The sequence below is a fragment of the Spermophilus citellus genome (assembly GCF_964194105.1).
Source record: "Spermophilus citellus genome assembly, chromosome: 12".
In the NCBI taxonomy this organism is placed as follows: Eukaryota; Metazoa; Chordata; class Mammalia; order Rodentia; family Sciuridae; genus Spermophilus; species Spermophilus citellus.
This window is the reverse complement of record NC_138198.1, coordinates 5,737,903-5,756,573: the sequence shown is the minus strand read 5'-3', so window position 1 is coordinate 5,756,573 and position 18,671 is coordinate 5,737,903. Positions and strand designations below refer to the sequence as shown.

General features: G+C 46.4%; 1 long non-coding RNA gene across 1 annotated transcript; it reads right to left on the bottom strand.

The window, feature by feature from the left end:
* Positions 1-3,207: 3,207 nt before the first annotated feature.
* LOC308631768 lies at positions 3,208-8,242 on the bottom strand. The gene is made up of 4 exons (XR_014018332.1): positions 7,872-8,242; positions 6,501-6,591; positions 5,713-5,788; positions 3,208-3,273 (listed from the first exon to the last, which is right to left on the bottom strand). It is a non-coding gene; the product is annotated as an uncharacterized lncRNA (long non-coding RNA).
* Between the last annotated feature and the right edge of the window lie 10,429 nt (positions 8,243-18,671).

Below are 18,671 nucleotides of genomic sequence, written 5' to 3'. Positions count from 1 at the left end.
TGACCGTTCACTCGGCCTGTTCATTTGGACACTTGGTAGGGGGACCAACAGTCCAACTGGAAGAAGGAAAGCTTGACTCCCTTAAAAGAAAGCCAGGGAGTCAACATAGGACGAGAGGAACACACACCGAGCCCCCGGGGAGCCTGGTGTGGGCAAGCGCAGGGGGCACAGCTCACCCTTGGGATGAGGTCTGAGGGTCACCTTCAGGTGATTGCACCACTGTGCAAACATCACAGGGTGTGCTGACACACTCGTCCAAGACATCACTGAGCCCTGCAACCTGCGGCCACGGCCTGTCGCTGGCCAAAGCATCACTGTTTTATAAACTGCTGTTTAAAGCACTAGACGGAGAGCTGATGTGACCATGCCCAAACCCACCTGTAGGGGGCTGCGAGTCACAGGAGAGACGCACACACTGAGGGGCTGGATGGTTACCCGCAACCCAGTGGTCATTTTCAGCCTTGTTAATAGTGATCCAAGTATTTCATGTTTTCTGATGTTGTGCAACCTTTACTATTAATGGATAAGCCTCTGTTTTAATTTCCAGTACACAAGAAATACACAGAATGGAGTAGCTTTGTGGAGTTAAAAGAAACCACAAGAAAAAAAAACAGTGAAACTCAAAAAGCAAAGAGACCATTCTACCAGATGCCAAGGCTGGCCCCGTTGATAAGTCAGTGCCATCAAGAAGTGATTGTGCCAGGCTTGGTGGCACACGTCTGTAACGGTAGCAGCTCAGGAGGCTGAGGCAAGAGGATCTCAAATTCAAGGCGAGCCTCAGCAACTTAGCAGGACTCTAAGGAACCTAGCAAGACCCTGTCTCAACATAAAAAATAAAGGGGGCAGGGCTGGGTTGTAGCTCAGTGGTGGAGCGCTTGACTGGCACGGGTGAGGCACTGGGTTCCATCCTCAGCAACACATAAAAACAAATGAAGAAAAAGTAAAGTTTAAATTATTTTAAAACTTAAAATGAAAGGGGCTCGGGATGTGGCTTAAATGCCCCTGGATTCAATCCCTGGTATTTAAAAAAGAAAAAAAAAAAAAGGATCCTATCAAGAAGAGACGGCAAAGGCACTGAGCCTCATGCATGTGGTTGCAGATTAGATCATTTGGACGTTTGAGGCCAATATGGAAAACACCAATACAATCTGGGCATAAAGATGATAAAATATGTACTAATACAAAAGAACAGATCACTGACTAAAAAAAAGAAGCAGGCAATAAAACTGCTTATAAACACAAAACCTATAACATGCATGTACATGACTGCATACATATGTCCTGCTTCTATAAAATATAAAGGCTCTTCCTAAAATTCTCAAAGGTGCAAATATAGGTTTTGTGCATGATATTACTTTTTACAAAAACAGAATTTCAAAATTTACAAACTGTGTTTTAATCATGAATTTGCTTTACAAAGCATTTCCATTTCCATTTACAATCTCACCTTTAGTTTGGCATGCGAAGGCTAAGCACTGGGACCCCAAAATCTAGCTAGAAAGCAGTCAGTGGCATATCCATAGAATAGAGGCAAGTTCCCCATTTCACGAAACAATAGGGCACACTTATTCTTTTGCAGAGGAAAAAACCTCTTTGAGTTCCTACTCTTTTCACAGAGGTGCAGAAGAATTTTGGCTTCATTCTGCTTTCAATTACCAAAGATTCTCCCACGAGATGGGTGAACTAGGAAAGCCACTTACCAGGCCACGAAAAGGGCAAAACTTTGAAATGCACTTAAGACAAAGGAATCTAATACACAGCACACCCGACCGTCCGACCGACAGAAGGGCTAAAGGAGGCCGGGCATGACTGTCCATATTTAAAGCTTCGTGAAGGCCAACCTCTTTTGTTTTAAGATAAATAATAAAGTATGAATGCTTTATATCCAAAAGGACACATGGGACACCCTCTCCCCACTCCCTGTCAAGTCTTTTTACATATAAAATGATGAACAAACCATGATCCCTACAGAAGCCCGGAGTTTAGAGGAAGGATGAAGTGGACAGTCCATTTGGAGTATTTTCTTCCTAATGATTCTTCCTCTGGGTTTTTGGTCTTAACGTCGCCAGGCAAGCTGACTGTGAAAACTCTTTACCATCTGTAAAATTCCTCCACGACTCCAGCAAAGGTTATCGGAGCTGCAGGTGAATTTATAGGGATCATCACTCGTCTCTACCAGGCTTCAATAGAGAGCTCACTGGACTTTGACCAGTCAAAGTTTCACTGATGGCTTGGGCGCTTCACCTTCTGGGCCGGCCACCTCATACCCGACACTCCTCCTCCACTACAATAAATCTCCTTCTCTCGGGAGCTTCTCTCCTGCTCCTAGGAGATCATCATGGCTGCTCCAACCTCCTCCTTTCTCCAGCCGGGGATGACAAACTGGAGTGCATGTCCTAATCAGCTTACCCTGGCGCTGTCCTAACCAATCACCCCAGAACCAACCAAAAGTGCAAAATCCTGAAGGATTTCTAAATACGAACACATTAATCATTAAAAAAAAAAAAAAAAAAAAAAAAAAGCTTCTGTGTGCCAAGACACAACCAAGAACAGTCAAAGTCACACCAAGCTGGGAACAAACATGACAAGAAATTGTCCATAACTATGCCAAGAGGTTATTTTTTTCCCCACTAGTAGTTTAAAAAAAGCAACAGCAGAGGGCTGGAAGCGCAGCTGAGTGGTGGATGGATTGGTGGGTGCCTGCTTGGGATGCCTGGGGCCTGGGCTCAGTCCCCAGCACCCCGGAGGCAGGGAGAAGAGCAGTAAGATTTGAAAAGCAGTTACTCATTTCCAACATTTATCCAGTGTTCTGTTTTATTTTTAAGAAAACTCTCCATAGGCTCCCCACCCCCACCTAAGCACCGACTCCTTCAGCAGGTCAGTTTTTTTTTTTTTAATACCTTTGTTTTGTTTATTTAGGGGGTTTTTGTTTGTTTTTAATGTGGTGCTGGTGATTCAACAGTGCCTCACACATGCCAGGCAAGCGCTCTACCATTGAGCCACAACCCTGGCCCAGCTGGTTGGTTTATAAAAAGCAAAATATATTCCCTTGGTTTGTTTTTAGAAACAAACCAAGACAGAACCTTAGAAAAAGTGACTTCGAAATTCCACCCCGAGATTTAAAGAACCACCGAAGTATACGTTTTTATGAATAGGTCAGGAAACTAGTGAAGTACTTACCATATAACATCCAACAAGGAAAGCAGCATTAGCTTGTTTTCTCTGATCAGAGCCAGTAAAATGAATAATTTTCTTCTTTATCATTGTAATGGACTGCGTGAAAATAAATAGTTGTTAGCATTTCCTTTTTGAGTTTTCTAAAACTTCACTTCGTGATAACAAAAATTCACAATCCCACCAGAGAAGCACACACGTTAGCAAGGCCGTGGGAAAGACCAACACTGCTACCCAAAGATACCAGGCACCTTCCCACAAAGGGCATGTTCTGAAGCACCGATGAAAATGAGGCTAAAGGGACAGAGCCGCGTCCTGATCCAGGCTGACAGCCCACCGCTGGCTCATTTCCAAGAGGACCTGCAGGGCCATAAAACCAAGGACCCTCGGGACCATGCTCAATCTGAATGCCACAGCCGCTCACAGTGCTGGGCGTTCCCAGGCTGTGATGTTCAGCCACTGGTCTCCACCTTGTCCACAACTGGTCATGTGTGTGGGTGTGTAAGCAAACGTCTCAAAGTCTAAAAAGCAACAACAAAGGAGACGGCACCTCTGCCACACAACTTCTCTTTCCTGTGCGCTTTTTCAAGTAATCCAAGCACCACTATGTTAAAACACAAAGGTAGAGGCTGGGGCTGTAGCTCAGTTGGCAGAGTGCTTGCCTCCCATGCACAAGGCCCTGGGTTCAATCCCCAGCACCACACACACACACAAAAAATACAAGAGTTTACAGAACAGTGCAAAAATACTCCACGCCGCCTAGAACCCGAAGAGTGGAATCCTGGGAGGGGCCGTGGAGGGGGCTCCGGGGGGCTCCTCTGGGGCTGCTGACTGTGTCCTGGATCTGCTGCTCAAGATACTTGCCCAAAGAATTCAGTCTGCACATGTGCAGAGCTACACACCCTCGGTCTGCATGCACTGCACCCCAATATGCACGTCATACTCAGAGTCTAATACAGAGCTGCACCTCACTGCTGCGAGGAAAAGAAACTGGGGGAAGGAGGGAAAGGGACACATTCAGCTGAGTGTATCTGGCCTGGCTTCTCTAAGTCCATTTTCCAGTGTTTCAATATTCTGCGCTTTCTTGATGAATGCATACACAGTTTCCTTTACTGGTTTAGATAGAGTAAGAGACACAAGTTGATTTAAAAAAAAATTATATATATGATAATTAAAAAAAACAAAGCCCTGGCAGTGGCACATGCCTGCAATCCCAACCACTTGGGAGGCAAAGACAAGAGGATCAAAAGTTCAAGACCAGCCTCAGCAACATAGCAAGACTCTGTCTCAAAATTTAAAATAAGAGCTGGGGAGGTAGCTCAGTAGCAGAGCAGCCCAGGGTTCAATCCCCAGTGCCAAACCAACCAACCCCACCAACCATCAGCCATCTAGTAGCACAACAGGACAATCTTCACATTGTAAGTTGTTCTAGTAAACTACTTTTAAAAAGAATTGAGATTGGTTTTGGTTGACCCAAACCAAAGGATAAGAGTCCAGAGACAGCTAAGCATAGTAGTGACTCTTTCAAAATTAAAGCAAAGAAATACAAGAAGGGGCAAATAAAAGGAATTATTTTTAGCTTCCCAGCCCTGTGGGAAACAAAATATCTGCCGCTGGCAAGTGAAAAGAGGGGAGGGGACACGTGTACACAAAGCCATTCATGTTCACATTCCTATTTAAGGGAGCCCAGGAGGAATACAAGGTGATGCTTGGGGGGAGGGGGTTCCTTACTCAAAAGTTTTTAATTAAGGCAAATTAAAATTTGAAAGTGAAAAAATTTGTAAAGTTGCCTGGTAGACAATCCACTGAACAACTCTTTAAAAAGGACCTGCTTCCCAAATGCAGACAATATACAGTAAACTAATGCATTACTGCTTGCAAGTGGTACCATAAACCTTTCCAATTGTGCCTGACCAATAATTCAAAGTTTCTAAAAGAATGAGGTCAAAATATAAGCCAAGAGAAATAATCTTCAGTGATATGCTGTTTGTCTTTGCCCCCCTCAATCATGAAGTATACAAGGTCAAAGAGTCACAACTAGTACTATAAATGGGGATTCTAAGACAGGAGAGATAGCAGAGCCCTGTTAGTTTTTCCTGTTAGTTTGCTAGCAATCCCTCATCACAATAAAGAAAGAACAATGACCAAAGCCCGGAAAGAATTTCTCATGCCATTAAGTCAGACAGTAGAGTCTTACTGAATTAACCAACCTCCACTTTGACTTTTCAAGTATTTGAGCATCAGCAACCCAAGTTAAATCAGCTGGCCCAAATTTTAACTGTTGCAACAAAACTCTAGAAAATAAATATAAGCACTATGACTTTACAAGACAAACAAATGTTTGTCCTAAACACCACTACAGTGACATCCTAAAAAAAGTCATTTCAGTAAGAAATGGTATTCTTAAAGGGAAAGAATGCTTTCAAACCCTCTATGAATTTTTTTAAAACCTTAAAAAAAAAAGTTGTCCTTAATTTCTTCCCAAGACTAAATTAACAATGATTACTCAGGTCAAATCTTAAATAAAAAAGACTTTACCTTGAGTTTCTTATTTATCTTGCAACAATATCTGTAAACCATTGCCAGATTGAGTGGTCCGAAATCTGCGTAGAAGCTTTAAAAATAAAAAATAAAAGCATGTATGTATATTCTAAATACTCTGAATACAAATGCCTGTGTGTGTGTGTGTGTGTGTGTGTGTGTGTGTGTGTGTGTATAAGATCAAATTAAGGACCAGAATACATCCACCAAACCAACCGATCAGGTCACACAATTCAAAGCACCCCTTCTAGTGGTAGGAAAGTTCCGGTAAGCAATGCCTACTGAAAATAAGCCACCAGGGGGCTGGGGGGGGTGACTCAGTGCTGGAGCACCTGCCTGGCACACTTGAGGCCCTGGTGCTCCATCCTCAACAAAGTAACACACACACACAACACACACACACACACACCACACACACACACAACAGGTGTCACAGCCTCCCTGAAACCTCAATTAACATGAAAATACCTTCCAAAATAAGCAAGTTGTTCTTCTATTCAAATTTTCTACTGGAGAAACCCGTGTTTAACTTAGTATACACTATGTCTCATTGCAGTGCAAACTATTAAATACTGAATCTACAGGTTTAAATATAGGAAAGGCCTTTCATTTTCATTTCCCTCCTTAAAGGTCTATTTTATTACTAGTTTTTTTGTTTTTTTAAAAAGCATCTTGCAATGAGCAACCAACAGTTTTGTGAGTTTCCAGGGCTTTGCTCGTAATAAACATACCTTTAGATTGTTAAAAAAAAAAAAAGTTACAATCTTTTTAAAAGCAATACTTACTTCTCATATTCAAGTTCATTATCTATGCTGAAATAATGTTCATTTGATGCACTCTTTGGTCTGCTGTAGAGAATGGCAAAACAAAGGCGATCTGAAATGGAAAAATTGCAATGTTCCTTCCTTCAAGTTATTTAAAATAAAATTTTAAAAGTTTCCTATAGCATGGTGCAACTATTCCTCAGATAAAGTCAAGAGTCTTATTTTTTTCCATGCATGTTTCAGATGGCAGTGGTGGCAAAAGATAATTTCAAAATATTCTGACTGTGGATGGATAAGAATAAGCAAAATTTTTAAAGGAAAAATTGCCTTTAAACCTAAGTTTCATCAGTAGTGACATCACATCTAGTGATAAGGTCTGACTTCTGAAGGAACTAAAACTTTAGTTCCCCTGGACTAAGACATTTCAACAAAGACCGCACAGCTTTACTACTAGCTTCAGCTCCAGCTTCCAGCCATCTGGAAAGTCATTTCGGTAAGAATGCTTTCAAAATTACTGTTCGCAGCTAGCAGAAAACAACCAAACAAACCATATGTTTACCCAACTGTTGGCAGGGATTGCTGTTTTTTTTTTTTTTTTTAATTTGGAATCACTACTTTGTGTTTTTTAAACAATTAGACAAATTAATATTAATTAAAACATAAGAAATGAGAGGTTTCTGCATAATGAGACAGATGAACTTGTGCTTCTTAACTGCAGACAAGCGGGTATGGGGCAGAGAATGTTCATGTTCAGAAGCTTCACCCTTCTCCCCCCACCCAAAAAAAGGTGGCCTAAGTCCTCAAAGTCCTCTGCACACAGTAGTAACTCCAGTCGTGCTAGGGGATACTTACACTCAAAACGTGGCAAAAATGAAGGCAGCCTTCAAAGCGCGTGTTACTTTCAGACAAGAAACAGGGCGCCAGCTGGCATCCTTTCCCCCAGTGGTAAACTTTTTTTTTTTCCTGGTCTGCGATTCAACTCACGCCAACTGCTACATTTATTTCCTCATAAACTCAACTCCACATTCCTGGCAGCCGCGGACACTGCAGCGGGTGACAGGCTGACTCCTTTCCAACCACCAGCGACCTCTGATCCCGCACAGCACCCAGGACTGCGCTCAGGACGTGGGGGTGGCTGCGGGGCAGGGAGGACACGGGCCTGTCCACCTAGGAGGCTTCGCCAAGCCGGACCCTGGGGTCTGCCCTGGACGCCCACCTCTCCAAGCCCAAGGGTGCCCGCGAGTGCAGGGCTCGTGGGCACCGCCCGTGCCTCCGATGTGGGGGCGCCCTCCCGCCGGCCCTCTGTCACCTCAGCCACCAGTGAGCAATGAGCCCAGATGCCTACCCTAGTGTCACCTCAGTCCCAGAGCGCCCCCCCCCCCCCCGCCTCACCTTGGATCACCTCGGCCACCAGAGCGGACCCTGCGCCCGGGCGGCTCATAACGCTGGGGCATCTGGAGGGTGGGGACAGAGGGACCCGAGGGTCGGGACAGCCAGCAGAGAGGAGAGGTGGAGCCGCGACCACACCCCCAAGTTTAAAAACAGAAAGTTTAAAGGGCCGCGCCCAGCACAGCACCGCGCCAGGCCGCCCCGGGATGACAGACAGGCGCGCGGGCCAACCCGGAAGTGCAGAACTGGGTCCCCGAGGTCCCCGAGGGTAGGCGGCGAGGCGCGGGACAGACAGGGCAGCGACGTGCGGGTGCCTGCTGGGCGCAGCGGGCCAGAGCGCCACCAGGCAGGCCCAGGAGGACTTCCAGGGCACCAGGGCGCGTCCGGCGCGAGGACGGCGGGGCTCCAGGCCCGGGCCTGAGCGCCGCCCTCGGCCGCCCGCCCCGCGGCCAGGGGGCGCTGCAGCCGCAGGCGTTCGCGAGGGGAGGGTCCTGGGCGTGCACCAGAGGCAGCCCAGACCCGCGTGCACGGCCGAGACCCCCGAGACCCCCGTGGGCAGCCAAGACACACCCCGGGCAGGCTTAACACCCTTGCGCAGCCATGACACCCCTGCGCGGCCAAGAACCCACTGGGCAACCATAACCCACCCCGTGCGCAGGGAGCGCAGCCACACGCTCCTGCGCACCTATGACCCCAAGCGAAGCCGCAAGGCCCCACTGCGCAGCCACAAGGACCCCCTGCGTGACCACGATGCCTCCTGACCGGGCCAAGGTCCCCCTGCAGGGCCACGACACCCCCTGAGTGGCCAAGGCCCTACGACAGGGCCAGGATGCCTCCTGCGCGGCCGCGACGCCTCCCCCTACGTGGGCCAAGGTCCCCCTGCACGGCCACGACGACACCCCCTGTGAGGCCAAGGTCCCCCTGCAAGGTCACGACTGCGCCCCCTGCGCCACCAAGTTCACACTGCGCGGTCGCGACTGCGCCCCCTGTACGACCAAGCCTACACTGAGCGGTCGCGACTGCGCCCCCTGTACGACCAAGCCTACACTGCGCGGTCACGACTGCACCCCCAGTGCGACTAAGCCTACACTGAGCGGTCGCGACTGCGCCCCCTGTGCAACCAAGTGGTGCACCCAAGGCCCCACTGCGCAGCCTGGACGCCCGCTGCGCAGCCAGGATGACCCTCCCTGAGCGGCCAGCACGCCCCCTGCGACGGCCAAGGCCCCACTGCAAGACCATGACGCCCCCCGCGCGGCCACGACGACGCCCCCTTCGCTGGCCAAGTCCCCACTGCACGGCTATGACGATGCCCCCTGTGCGGCCAAGCCCCCACTGGGTGGCCAAGGACCCACTGCGCAGCCAGGACGACACCAGCTGCGCAGCCATGAAGATGCCCCTGCAGCAGCCAAGGCCCCACTGCGCAGGCACGAGGCCCCCTGCGCAACGCCCCCTGCTCAGGCCAAGGCCCCACTGGCAGCCACGACAGCCCCGCCCCCGGGGTCCAGCAGGATGGAGGCACTGCCTCAAAATTGTGCAAGATCTAAAGATAAGCCTGCCCTTAGGAATTACCTGTTACCAAGATTTAAAAACAAAACCTCTGATATCCTTCCCAGCAGCCATTCAAGATCTCTCTAAACCTATGTCCACATTTTAATCTTAAGTGGAGGAAAAAAAAAAACAAACAGTATGCGTGTGATCCTGGCTGTTCTAAGACTTTTCTAAGTAATAGAATGCCTACAAACCACAGGAGATCAACTGCTAAATTAATCACACTTTGACACACAATCTTAAATGGTATTCACGGCATTCAATACATAGAGGAGAACTGGAAAGAATTTTTAAATTCACCTCAAAGATGCCCAATTTTATGTGATTGCAAATATGACAGAAGTGCACATTTATCTATGAAGTACTATATTTTCCCTCAAAAAAATCAAAGGCACTTGGACAGTGTTCTGTGCTAGGAAGGTTGTGGGTAAACAGGCATCCACACACACTGCTTGTGGGCAGGAACAGAAATCTGGCCAGCCTCCTGAAGGACCACAAAAGGGCAGTTTGGCAAAAATGTTTATGAAAACTGGAAAGATTGCCAAAATAAGACTGTTAATTACCATTTACACACGTTTCAGCATGTAGAGAACTGTATGTGAAACCTTTCCAGGAGACACAAGAAACTGGTATTCAAGGATGCCTTGTTGACAGGAAATTGGTGTCTGAAATAGCATCCTTTTTACAGCTTTTGAATTCTGTGACATATATTATTACCTAATGAAAATGACCACATTCTGAAAAGTTAAATGTGCAAGCCAACAAGTTTTTCCGAAGCTGACTCTTCATCAGGATAAAAACATTGGCCGGGTGTGGTGGCACAGCCTGTAATTCAGCAACTCCGGAGGCTGAGGCAGGAGGATGGCAAATTCAAAGCCAGCCTCAGCCACTTAAGGGAAGTCCTAAGCAACTCAGAGAGACCCTGTCTCTAAATAAGATACAAAATAGGGGTGGGGACGTGGCTCAGTGGTTGAGTGCCCCTGAGTTCAATCCCCAGGACCCAATTAAAAAAAAAAAAAAAGATACAAAGCATGGCATGAAGGAACCCAGAAAACATTCTTGGTGAGGCTGAGGTTTTTCCTGAGAGTCCAGTACTGGAGTTTGGTTCCTTCATCTCTACCTCATGCCAGTGTTCTCTGGTTACCAGCACTGCACTAACCCACCCCAGAGACTAGCGAATAGCGTGCTGGTGAAGGGGCATTTGTTAGGAACCTGGAGCTAAGACACAGGGCTCTGTACAAAGCTGTACTTAAAGGTCCACAGCTGACACTAACTATTATCCTGGTGTAAACCCTGTGTCCCCCTTAAATGGTGGGACATAGTGGATATAGGACTCAGTATCACTGCTCAGTACCACCAGGCGTCCATGGGGCAGGTGGGGAGTCCAAAAATATACCACACAGATCAGGGGGGACTATTTTATTTGCATGTGAACAGAAAGAACTCTCCCTGGATCAACAGACACTGGCTTGCCACACTCCATAGTCCCCCTGGATCTGGGCTGACTGCTCAGGCCCTGGCGGAGCACCTGGGGGAGAGCAGGGCTTCCCTAGACGGTGGGACAGCTGGCTTGGTAGGCAGGCAAGGCAGGCGCAAAGGAGATTCCACACTGCAGGCAAAGAAAAACACGGCCCAACATGCAGGGCAGTACTGTACGCCTATAATCCCAGCAGCTTGGGAGGCTGAGGCAGGAGGACCTCGAGTTCAAAGCCAGCCTCAGCAAGAGCAACTCAGTGAGACCCTGTCTCTAAATAAAATACAAAATAGGGCTGGGGATGTGGCTCAGTGGTCAAGTACCCCTGGGCTCAATACCCAGTACCAAAAAAAGAGGCCCAACCGCAGGAGGCATCTGAACACTCAGGAGCAGGCACTGGGCATGGCTCTGGCTGTCCTTGAGAAGTGGCCAGGGGGCAGAAAGGAAGAAATGGCACAAAGGTACTGATTAAATAAAGAGGTTATCCATTAAAACAATGACAGCAGGCAACTACTCAGAGTGTGGAGCTAGGTGCTGTAGAGACCACTGACATTTTCCCCGAGGCAAGTGCCAGCCTGTACAGGTCATGCAGCTTGCTGGGAAGTGGCCGGAGTCTGCACACAGGCTACTGACTGGAGTCCGCAGTGTCTGGTGTTCAGGTCTCAGCTACACAGACATGCCCTCATGTGAAGAATAATCCAAACAACTTCATGAGACCTGGCTCCTGCCGGGCACGGTGGTGCACACCTATAATCCCAGTGGTTCAGGAGGCTGAGGCAGGAGGATCACAAGTTCAAAGCCAGCCTCAGCAACTTAGCAAGACCCTGTCTCTAAATAAAATACAAAATAGAGCTGGGGATGTGGCTCAGTGGCTAAGCATCCCTGGGTTCAATCCTCAGGGCCACAGGAATGCTCAGCGTGTGAGAGAGCTGGTATTTCAGCTCTGTGACAAAGGCAGTCTTCTCTCATAAGGGGCAAGTAGCTAATTATCACAACAGATAAAAATGCCTACAATACAGCAACCCATTGGGGAAAAAACTCCATAAAAGCTATTAACCGTCAACTCAGAAAAGATAGACAAATGACCAACAGCCTTTGGAAAGAAAATGAATCTCACCAGTGGCTTGTCATAAAAAGCAAAAAGTCTATCCACAGGGACAGATTACAGGAGAAAGTCACATGATTATCATTGAATACACATAAAAAAGGGAGTGCCTAAAGTCAGCACCTGGACGGGGGACAAGGCTCAGTGATAGAGTGCTGGTCTAGCACAGGAGAGATGCTGTTCACCCCCCAGGACTGCCAAGAGGAGAAAACCAATGCTCACTCACAATCCAGTGTGTCAGTGTGAAATTCAGCACCAACAGGGCAAAAAGACAACTCCTTCACCTGGTAAAGACCATCTTCCAACCACAGCAAGCACCACACTTCCCACCTAAGTGGGGAAGCTACAAGAAGAAACAATAAGACAAAATCCCTCTCATGACTCCTAGTTAATAACATGATTTCTGGAAGTGCTTTCTGATGCGGGCATAAGCAAAAGGGATAATTAGAAAGGAAGAAACGAACCTTGTTTTCAGACAGTGATTATGTACCTAGAAAACGCAAGAGATTCTGTAGGCAAACTATTAAGGACAAATAAACTAAAAGTTTTACAAAGCTTCTAGATAACAACGAGTAACTCAGAAAACCAGGAGCTTTTCTACATCCCTGTATTAACCAATCATGAAATGCAAGAAAAAAAATAAAAGATGTGCCTATTCTTTATGGCTAAGTGGAGAAAAAAAAAAAGCAAGTATATCAATGGGAAGATTCAATAGCTCAAAGATGATGATCTTTCTTCAAACTGATTCTGATCAAAATCAGGATCTGATCCGGGAGCAAGTTCAATCTTTCACAGGCCTCTCCATGCAACCTGGCAAACATCTCCTAAAATTGTTCTAGAAGAAAAACAACACAAGCAGGACCTTGTCCTGCTGAAATATTAAAATGTAGAACCACTTGGGCAGTTCTGGCAGTGCCGTCATGGTACAGGAGCTCAGAACTAGAGCCACACACCTGGAATCGCCCAGGGGGCTGACGAGCCCCCCCCCCCCCACCGGGTAAGAGTACTGGACATCTGGTGTGGACAGTCCCCTGTCCATACTGCAGGGTGGGGGAGGGAGGACGTCCATCCAGGTCTCGTGCCATACCCTCCTGCCCCCCAGGAAGAAAAAAAAAAATCTCAGGTTAAAAACCTGGATACAAGAAGACAGCTTTAAAGTTTTTAGGAGAAAAAAACAGGTTTTAAAAGGTAACTCCCAGACTAAAAAGAAGATAGCAACATTTGTGTCTAAACTAACCAAGGATCGGTATTTAGAAATAACAGAGAATAGGAAGGGAGAGAGAAACAACCAGCAGCACCCCAGGAATGGGCAGAGGACGAGGTAAGAAACACACAGGAGAAGCACACAGGTTCAACCGTCCTGGCTCCTTGCTGGACCTCCTGCTTGCGCTGGTGAGTGGTTCTGCCTGCTCTGCGCCCCGGGATGAAATAAGCTCATGAGTCAAAAAAAAGAGTGCAGGGCTGGGCTGGGCTAGGGCTCGAGGCAGAGCGCTTGCCTGGCATGTGTGGGGCACTGGGTTCGGTCCTCAGCACAACAAAACATTAAACAAATAAAATAAAGCATGCTGTCCATCTACAGCTACAAAACGTTTTTGTTGTTATTTTAATTGAAAAATAAATAAGGGGCTGGGATTGTGGCTCAGCAATACAGTACTTGCCTTGTACGTGTGAGGCACTGGGTTCAATCCTCAGCACCACATAAAAATAAATCAATGAAATAAAGGTTTAAAAAAAGACATGGTTTTTTAGGGTGGTTCTGCTGTTTGCAGATGCACCATCTGGAACGTGTCCTGCGCTCCTCCAATATGCCAGGGACAGTTTGCATAAGTAATTCCAGGTGCCTGCAGATCTGAATGCACAGACACAAACCATATCCACGTGTTTGTCTGTTTACTTGTGCTCCTCAATCCATTGGCCTAGAACTAAGGGAAGGAAAAGAGGAGTCGAGACATCCTCACAAGACGTTGGTCTACTTAGCCACACTTCTGAAATACTCTAGAAATGATTTTTAAACAGGAGATTGAACATTTTTTTTACCAGTATGATTTTTTTATACTACAAGAACTATAAGTTCTCATACTGTCCAAATTGTTAGAGCAAGATAAAAAAATGAAACTAAAAAAAATGTGATCAAGCCGCTTAAAAGCAAGAAGAAATATCCTGACAAACAGAGTAAGACGGTGGGAATAAATTCAAACAGGTTACTCATAACAGAAAATGCAAAACATGTCAACTCAACTGCTAAGACAAGATTTTCTAACTGAGATTTAAAAATTCAAGCTGTATGTTGTTTAATAAAGTCACTGAAACAACACCATACTGGGAAAATTTAAATGCAGGAATACAAAACAGTATGCTAATCAGTTGCCAGAAAAGAGAAAGCAAGTGTGATAGTAACTTCAGCTCAAATAGAATTCCAAGCAGAAAGTAACATTCAACCAAAGACCAAGACGATGCACAATTAAAGATACAAGCTACCAAAAGATAATCATCACATCTTTTTTATTAAATGTTTTCTTTTTTTAGTTACAGTTGAACACAATATGCTTATTTATTTTATGTGGTGCTGAGGATAGAACCTAGTGCCTCACACATCTAAGCAAGCACTCCACCGCGGAGCCCCAGCCCCAGCCCCAGCTCTACTGTATATTTTATTTAGAGTCAGGGTCTCATTGATCCTCCTGCCTCGGCCTCCGGAGCCACTGAGATCACAGGTATGCACTGCGCTGGCTGACTACATCCTTTAACAACAGATTTTAAATCTACAGAACAAAATTTAGTGAAAATAGGAGAAATTAATAAGTCTATCATCATGAAAGGCAAAAACATCCCGAACAATTAAAAAAAAGAAAAAAAAACTATTAGAAGCCTATCTGGTGGATATAAACTGTCTTCAACAGAAAACACACAGACGTCTCAAACACCAGGACATTGACTGAGGCCATCATGAGTTGAGTCATGAAGAAACCAGAACAGATTCGGGGAAGCAGAAGTCGTACCTGCAGGCCACGTTCAATGATCACGAGACAGTACCACCTGACGAAAAGACAATGAAATCCAACAACCTGAAATGTTAACAAAGGGATATAAAAGAAAATTCAATACAAAAGCTACTTTAAAAATTCAATAAGAATTCTTATTTAAATCTGTAGAATACACTTAAACAAAAATCTGAAGAAAAGCCACGTGCGATGGCACATGCCATAATCCCAGCAGCTCGAGAGGCTGAGGCAGGAGGATCCCAAGTTCAAAGCCAGCCTCAGCAACTTAACAAGGCCCTAAGCAACTCCCTGAGACCCTGTCTCTAAATAAATTACAAAAAGGGCTGGGGATGTGGCTCAGTGGTCAAGTGTTCCTGGGTTTAATCTCTGGTACCAAAAAAAAAAAAAAAAATCTGAAGAAAGCAATTTACCTAAAAATCATGATTTGCCATCTCTGTTCCACTACTCACAAAAGAGTAAATTCCACCTGGATTAAAAAGCTGAACACAAGTACCAGCCCCAGCTCTCCACATTCCAGCCCGAGGACAGACGCCCTGGCTCCTGCGGGGGCGCACAGCATCGAGAGGGGCCATCATTGATTGATGGTGCAAAACCCAAAACTCTTCCCCTGCCCAGTCAGCAGCAACCAAGATTATAGCCGAGTACCTCGTTTTAGAAAACAGACAATATTTGTTAAAAGAAAGAGTACAGACAATAGAAAATTATACACATTTTCACCAAGAAAGGTATAAACAAGTTCATGGAATCATTATTTCTAGCAGCCAAAAACTAAAAACAATCCACATTTCCACAAACAGAGAGAAAACATGCTTTCCCACAGTGGAATATTATTTTTTTTTTAAGAGAGAGTGAGAGAGGAGAGAGAGAGAATTTTTAATATTTATTTATTTTTTTTAGTTCTCAGTGGACACAACATCTTTGTTGGTATGTGGTGCTGAGGATCAAACCCGGGTCGCACGCATGCCAGGCAAGCGCACTACCGCTTGAGCCACATCCCCAGCCCAGTGAAATATTATTTAACAATGACAATGGATGAACTGTGACTCATACATGGTGGGTGAATTCACAAAGGAAGCCCAAAACAAGAGGATGCTCAGATGCCTCCATTCACACAGTTTCTGAAACTGGAAAGAACAAGTCTATGGCAATAAAAACCAGAGTGATGTTTATCCTTGGAGGGGGTGATGATCAGGAAAAGGCACCAAGGATGGCTTCTGGGGGTTATATTAGTCCATTTTCTGTTGCTATGACAAAATGCTTGAGGCAGAGTGCTTAACAAAAAAAAAAGTTTATCTAATTCAAAGTTTCAGAGGGTTAAGTCTAAGATGCGGGTTGGGGGAATCTATTCTGCCTCTGGTGTGGGACTCCCTGGCTATATCACATTATTATAGAGAAAGAAAGGAAACTGGCTGCATGCACAAAGGGCCAAATGCATGGGGAAGCCTTGTTTCCTGACAACTGAGTCCCACAAGAACCAGCCAGCAGAACTGCAATAATCCCTTCCATGAGTGGCATTGCAATGACCCCATCACCTTCCACTGGGCCCCACTGTTTGAAGGTTCCACTGCTTCTGAGCACTGCTGCACCAGTCTCAAGTCTCTAGACTTTGAACCTTCAGGGATACCCTCGAGCCATGGCCAACCACAGCAGGTGAGCAGGGTGCTACCTCGAGTTCCAAAAGTAACCCTAACCGTTTCTACCTAGCCGGTGATGGAAAGGTGTCAGAAGCAAAAAATAAACCTCTGCTTATTCCATTCCACCAAGATTTTTCTGAGGTGGCATCAGAGCATAATCTGCCTGTCCTGACAGACACCAAGTTGAAGACCTGGACAGCAGGACTGGAGCTGTTGCTATGGCATGTGCGTGCTTCAGCATGCCCGAGGCCCGGGACTCATATCCAGTGTGTGTGAACTTACACGTGCGCATACACAGGCACACAGACACACAGGCACGCACGCGCGCACACACACATACAGACACATAGACAAAACAACTTGGACACACAAACCCAGGAAGAAAAGGGACTAACGAAGCAGGTGTGGCCTGCACCTGCAGCCCAATGAGGCTGAGGCAGGAGGATCACTTGAGCCCAGCTTGGCGAACATCTCAAAAAAAAAAAAAGATAAATTTACAAAAACCACCATAAAATTTCTTTTAGAAAAAGAGGGGAGCGGTAGGATAGACGGACCAGCCTGAAAAAACTGCCAGATGGCTCAAAGTAGGACAATTTGAACAATGAAGTGCTGCAATCCAGGGGCACTGCCCAGGACAGTCTCCACCCTCAGAGCAGATGGGCAGAGACCGGCTGCCAAAGAACTTCACCAAGGAGCTCCGACCGCAGGGTGGCCACGGGCCAGAGAGGCCGCCGTGTCCTGCACCCCACAGCCATGTGGTGGGACGCGCTCACACCCCACGAGGGAAATGACAGGCAACCCCAGTGCAAAGGACCTTCTCCAGGACACCCGGCCACACTCTCAGAACTGTCCAAGTAGGGGGGTGGGGAAGGAAAGGCCCACAGTGACAAAGGCGATGACAACCACATGCCATGGGACATCCTGGACCGAATCTGGAAATGGAGAAAGGAGGTCATGAGAAACGGGGTCTGGAGACACTGAAGAGTGATGGGCCAACACGGTGACACAGGGCAGAGCACACACTGCGCGCTGGCTGGGACGTCAGGAGTCGGGCCTTCCAGGAGGGACTAGGGTTCAATGAGGTTACAGGGTAGGGTGCTAATCCCGGGGACTGCTGGCCTCAAAAGAAGAGAAAGACACCAGGGAGCTCCTCCTCGCAGGCCCAGGGGAAAGGTCACGTGAGGACAGTGAGAGGGCAGCGTCTCCAGCCAAGGTGAGCAGCCCAGGAGAGGCCGGCCCTGCTGCCCCTTGACCGTGGACTTCCAGTGTCCACAACCACGAGCAACCAGCCACCCAGTCCACGATCATGGAGTCATGACGTGGACCAAGGGGACATCACTAGAGAAAACTGAAACGGGGTGAGGAACACACAGGACTCTATGCAGTCTGCACCTTTCTGGAAATCAAACTTTTTTTTAAAGCAACCAAGCCTGGCACGCTGGCACACACCTGTAATCCCAGTGACTCAGGAGGCTGAGGCAGGAGGATCACAAGTTTGAGGTCAGCCTCAGCAAGTTAGTGAGGCCCTCAACAACTTAGCAAGACCCTGTCTCAAAATAAACAAAAATTAAATGAGCTGGGGATGTAGCCCAGTGGTAACGCATTCCTGGGTTCTATCCCAGCACCAAAAACATAAAAAATGAACAAAAAGTTTAAAAAGCAATTGGGAGAACATATCTGTAGCTTATATAACAAAGCATAAGCATAAATAAAAATACTATAAAATATCTCAAAATTACAACAGTCCAATACAAAACTAAGTCATATGTAAAAAAAAAAAAAAGAATGAAAGAAAAATACAAATGACCCCCAAACAAGATGTTTGACCAAATAATTAGAAAATCACAAAGCAATGAAATTTTATTTCATAGTATCAAACTGGAAAAAAATTATAATACTGGTAGCAGAGGTGGGAGATATAGTTCAAGGGCAGAAATAGGCTCAGCATGCAGGAGGTCCTGCATCCAACCTTCAGCATTAAAAATGAATAAATTACATATGCTGATATCAACAGGTAAATGCCACAAGGAACGCACTTCT